Genomic DNA, 6,049 nt, shown 5'->3' with positions numbered 1-6,049 from the left:
AACTGAAGCGGGGGGGCGGGGGGGGGGGGGGTAGTTAGAGAGGTAGAGGGAAAGGGAAAAAGAAAGGGAAAGTGATCGTTAAAACTGAAGAAGAAGAAGAAGATGCTCCACCATGGTGACATTGTAAGGGGGGTACGTGTTGGCTGTGTCGTGGTGTGGGACTTTAAAAAATCCAACTATAGGAAACATATGAACAGAGTTGGTTTTTGGGAAACCATGCTCAGAAAATTCTGGACAATCTTGAAGAAAGATGGGGCATATCACAATAACGGTATGCTTAGTAACAAGTGGACTCCAACTAACTAGAAGTGCAACATGTTTAATTCAATCTAAAACAAACTTTCTTCGCAAAAGTAAAGTGGTGCGAATGGTTTCGATTTGTTTAGAGCCACGAGAGAGCAATATCACATCCAAATTGATCATGTTTTTGAGTACGACAAAATTCGAGATATAGTGAGAAAATATCCTAAATGGATTAAAACACCCACATCATCGGAGGTACAATCAAGGAGGTCACGCAATTAGAGTTCGTTTGATGTTTCTGATGCACGAACTAACATCAAAAAGATAAACTCCGCCTCCCCCCGCTCGCATTGACGTGACAAAGCGAAGCACACTCAACGACGCGTAGACGAAGCTGAGAGAAGGGCACAAGAATAGGAGGAAATACACTACAAGAAATAAGGGCAATAACAGCGACGCCATTAGCGGCGATGCACACTATTGGTGGCGGCATGTCATTTGCACGTTACTAGTCGCCGCTGATAGGGTGCGTCGTCGCTAATAGTAGAAAACTACGATCCGTGTCAAAAAGAATTGGTTAACCGTGTTCATTGATCTGGACCAAATCGAACGGCCGAAAACGATGTTCGCTCAACGTATTCACGACGACATCAATGGTGGCGATGGCATCGCCGCTAATGCTCCAAAAAAAGGCGCTATTTTTTTTTCCCTCGTAAGGGTGTCGCTACTAAAACCCTAATGTCGCTGCTAATACCTCCCTGTCGCCGCTAATAAGTGTCGCCGCTAATGTTCATCACAGATATACCCCTCTTCCTACACTGCTTTCTGTAATCTGTTTCTTTCACTTGCTGTCGACGACTCATATCGAAGAAAAATCACTGGCGGCATTAAGGTCTATCACCGACGACGACAAGAGCACCATCACTGGCGACGGAAGCCTCATCACCGGCGACAAGTAATTTCTGATTTTTTATCCCGATTTCTTTTCTGAACATCGACTATATAAGTGATTAACTAATGATTTCGGTGTTTGATTGTATGTATTAAGCTTTGTTGACCTCTAATTTCGGGTTGTCATCACCACCACCAAACCACCAGATTTTTTTGCCACCACAACATTCCCACATCACCACTATCATTCTGATTTCATTCCACTCCAGGTTCTATTCCATTTCATGAAGTATTCTGATATAATTCTTCATATTGTATGCATCATTTATGTATGTAATTTATTTGATGAATGGAAAAAAAATTTGTATAATGAATGTGAATAGAAAAAACTGAAAAAAAGTAGGATGCAATAATGGAAAGAATGAAAAAATGATGTTATAATGTGTATTTGTATGTATATTGTGTGTTTAAGTGTATTTTTATGTATAATGTGTGTATTTATGTATGAAAAAAACAAAGTAGTATGCTATAATGAAATGTGTATTTATTTTATTATATGTGTAATTGTATGTATATAAATTATGTATGTAGTTTGTATGTTTGTATTTGGATGTTATAATGATATAGATGAAATTGTATGTATAGAAAGTATTCATATTGTAATTGTATGTATAGAAATTATTTTATTATATGTTTATTTATTTTATTTTATTATATATGTAATTGTATGTATAGAAATTCTTCATATTGTAATTTTGTAGGTTATATATAAGGTTTAGTTGAGCGATACTCTTTTATGTGATGGCAGATGTTATGGGCTTAGGACATGTAGGTGATGGAGTCGGGGATCCACCACCTCCTGTAGGCTTTGGTCATGGACAACACGAACATGATGGTAAATTTTATTATGATATATTCATTACCTATTTTTATCTATTTATTATAAGCTGTCGTGACTAATATTTTTAATTATATTTTTCAGCTGATCTTCCTAAAAAAAGAAGAGGCCTAGCAAAAAACATCCAACTATCAAAGTCGAAAACGGGCAAACAAGGGAAAGCCTGTAGAATTGGATTTCGATAGGGAGATCACATATTCCCCTGTCGGGAACCGTGGTAATTGTTTTACCTGTGAGATTGGGAAGTATATATGGATGAATATCCCTTTGAGCGTATGTGGTTGGGAAAATGTTTCCCCCGCTTTAAGAAATGCCACAGTGGTGCATCTAAAGGTAACTTGGTTAATATTTTAAGTTTAGTTGTGATTGGTATTTAATTAACTAACTTTTTTTTGAATTTTTAGAATAAGTTTGATTTGGATAAGGTTAACTTGGATCCCGAGCGTGCTCAGTTGTTGCAGAGCATTGATGTGACTTTACAAAGAGTTTATAGAGGTCGGAAAAATAAAGCACATACTTATTTTCAGAATGTCGGGGGCTTACAGATATCCCAAGGGCATTAGCCAACCCCCCGATGGTATGTCACATGAAAATTGGGCGCAAGTAGTCGAACATTTTCAAACTCATGAATTTTTAAAGCGTTCGGTGTCAAACAAAGGAGTTCGTGCACAACAACAAGTTGTAAATAGAGGGGGGTCGTGCTCGTATAGCAATGCATGTTTCAAAGTAGAATGTTATGATATATTTAAATATTTATTTAAATTATAATTAATCTAATTTTTAATGTTAAATAGGACATCACTCGAATCGAAGCATTTCGTAAGGCTAATACTGATCGTCAAGGGGTATTTACTAGTTCTGCAGTCGAGCAACAATACGTAAGTGCTTAATTTGTATTTTTTCATATAAGTGTTTATATTGTCAATGAGTATTTAGTAATCTAATTTTTATGATGTTTGTCATTTTTTGAAAATATAGAATGCTTTACTCCATGAGATCAGTCAACAAACTCAAGTTTCTTCTGAAGCCAGCGCTCTAACACCAAAGGATACACAAATTTGTTTTGAAAGAATATTGGGTGTTCTGAAGCCGGTCTTACTGAAACCAGTTTCGACACCTGTCATTAAGAACTTACAACTGGATCTTGATGATGGGAAACCATTAAAGGATCCAGAAAAATATCGAAGGTTGGTGGGAAGACTATTGTATCTCAATTTTACCTGACCTGCATTTAGTTATGCTGTACAACAGCTAAGTTAATTTCTTCATAAACCCACATAAATACATTGGAAGGCTGCAATTTATGTTCTCAAATACTTAAAAGGGTGTCCATCAAAGAGTCTATTTTTCAAGAGAGAGTCATCACTACCAACAATGACAGGGTATAGTGATTCTGATTGGACCACATGTAAGGAAACAAGAAGATCCATCACTGATTATTGTATTTTCATGGGGTCCTCTTTGGTGTCTTGGAAGACTAAAAAGCAAAAGATTGTTTCTCGCTCTTCCTGTGAAGTTCAATACAGAGCATTAGCTGCTACTGTTTGTGAACTACTTTGGATCAGTTACATATTGAGAGATCTTCAAGTGAAGTTGAAAATTCCAGTTAATCTATGGTGTGACAATAAATCAGCAATCCATATAACACAAAATCCAGTTTTTCATGAACGGACCAAGCATTTAGATATTGATTGTCATTTTGTGAGGGACAAATACAAAGACGGATTCATTTTGCCCAAATATATATCCACTAAACAACAACTAGCTGATCTATTCACGAAAGGATTATGTGGGCCCCAATTTCAGCATTTACTTTCCAAGATGAACCTTGATGATATTCATCATCGTTCATCTTGAGGGGAGCATCATGGATTTATGATTGTCAAAATAGTCACTTGACAGAATGTTGAAACTTGGAGGGTTTAGATTGTAACTTATAGAAGATAGAAGGTGTTTTGTGTAGATGGTGAAGTAGACAATTAGTGTTGGTTTTCATTTCCAGCTTTCATATATAAAAGCACAACCTGTAATCCCATTTCAGTTAATGAAAAATACCATTACAACATTTCTTTTGTTAAAAGATACCCACACCCAGTGGTCTTAAGAATCACTTCTTTCACACGATTTATCAATTACAAGAAAATAGTTAACAACACACAATCACAATAAAAACGTAGAGAGCTAAATAGGATCCGTAAATGACGTAATGTGGGTTCGACAGCTGCCTGGCCACATCATGCACGTCCGACTTCCTTTTTAAATTTTCACGCATTAATTAAAAAATAGGCCATTTGAAGCGGATCTATTTCCTTTATAAATTAGTCAGTTGCCTGGCCAAGTCATGCACCCAATGCACCAAGTTCACGATTTAGAAGAGGACTTGGATCTAATGAAGCAAATGAAAGTAACTCTTGATTCTTCTTTAAAATCTCCATTTCTGATTCATCCAAATTCACCCATGCTTCTATACCTTCACCACTTTTCGTGTCCATTAGAGTCACAAACTTAATGAAAACCTGCGCGCCCTCAGCTACAATACCTGTTACCCAACTCGGCTTTCCCCAACCGAAGTCAATTTCATAGAAACCCATCCTGCACCAACTCGTAAAACCATAGTTTTCTATGGCTCCTATCGAGCCAGTTATTTCCCCCAGTTCTTGTAATGATTTCTGCATGGCGAAAGACCCTTCATCTCCTTGAGCTTTCTCCACAAACTCAACGTTGATTTTTGAAATACTTTCACGCACCTTATTCACCAAACTGTGCAATGGCGTCTCCTCACTAGCAAGACACACAGCATTTGAGATCCAAACGATGTTACCAATCAAGTGATTCGAAAAGGTGGATTTAAGTTTGGGGCGAAGATTCACCCAGTGTGATAAACTAGAAGGCTTCTGGATACCACATGCTTCATTAGTTGCAGCCATTGCACACTTCCATATCAAACTAGATACAACCTCAACACGAGTAGGCCGTTGCACCCCGTTACTTTCTGCCTTTGCTCTCAATCTGGCGATAGCATCCGGCCCGAATACAAACCTTCTCGTGCAACATTTGCCTTCCTTTAACAATGACTCCCCCAACACCATGAATGTGTCTCTGAGCCAAGAGCCTTTCGCAGGGAAGAGAGATGGTGTGGTGAAGTTTGGATACACGACTTCTTCAGCTCCACGAGCCATGTTGCTCCATCCTTTCAGAAACGTGTACGCTGCAGCCCCATCAAGGATTTTGTGTGAAATGCATAAGCCAATGGCAATCCCACCACATTCGAAAATGTTCACTTGCACGTTTGTTACACGATTACCAATACTAGACTCGTTAAAGCTAGGTACACATGGCAGAAAGGTATTGATCAACCGGTGATCAGGATGCTGTAGAAATTCGACAAGACGACCGTGCACCAAAGCTACAATATAGTTAGCACCAATATCGTTACAATCAATAGAAAGATCGTTCTTGATTGTTCCTGCAAGAGGGTAAAACCGAGTCAATGTCTCAGATAAAGATTTCTTTAAAAGCTGAGACCTTTCTAGGGCTTGATTGGTGTTGTCGCCATTGTTACTAGGGTAATATAAGATGATTGGTACATAAGGAGTTATAATAATCTGATCTATCGCAGAAAGATTAAATGTAGTCAAATGGGATGGTGTTGGGGAAGTGGGTTTGATGTTTTCTTTGGAAATGATTTTTGTTTCCATAGCAGATAGAAGAGAAATATTGTTCAAGTCTAGAAAAGCTAGATGATAGATGTGCAGAAGATATGCCACACCCCAGGCCATTTTATAATGATAAGGTTTGAGGACGCATGTGCGTCTATCGGTGTCACATAAGGCAGCTCGTGTGTATGGAGTAACACACAAACAATTTTTTGGGGTTTATATTCTATGGAATTTTTTTATTATTCTTTTTGTGAAATTTATTTTTAATTCTTTATAAAGTAAGAAGTGTTACAAATCTAATTCCATAATTCAGTTTTAGTGATTTAATTTGGTATCTTTTGGCATGCTTACTTTTAGC

General features: G+C 37.7%; 1 pseudogene; it reads right to left on the bottom strand.

Moving 5' to 3' along the window:
* Positions 1-4,101: 4,101 nt before the first annotated feature.
* Positions 4,102-5,826, bottom strand: LOC145085992 (epi-neemfruitin B 7-O-acetyltransferse L7AT pseudogene; annotated as a pseudogene).
* Between the last annotated feature and the right edge of the window lie 223 nt (positions 5,827-6,049).

This window comes from Lactuca serriola, chromosome 2 (genome assembly GCF_051521515.1).
Source record: "Lactuca serriola cultivar US96UC23 chromosome 2, Lser_US96UC23_V15, whole genome shotgun sequence".
Taxonomy (NCBI): Eukaryota; Viridiplantae; Streptophyta; class Magnoliopsida; order Asterales; family Asteraceae; genus Lactuca; species Lactuca serriola.
This window is presented reverse-complemented; position numbering and strand designations above follow the sequence as displayed.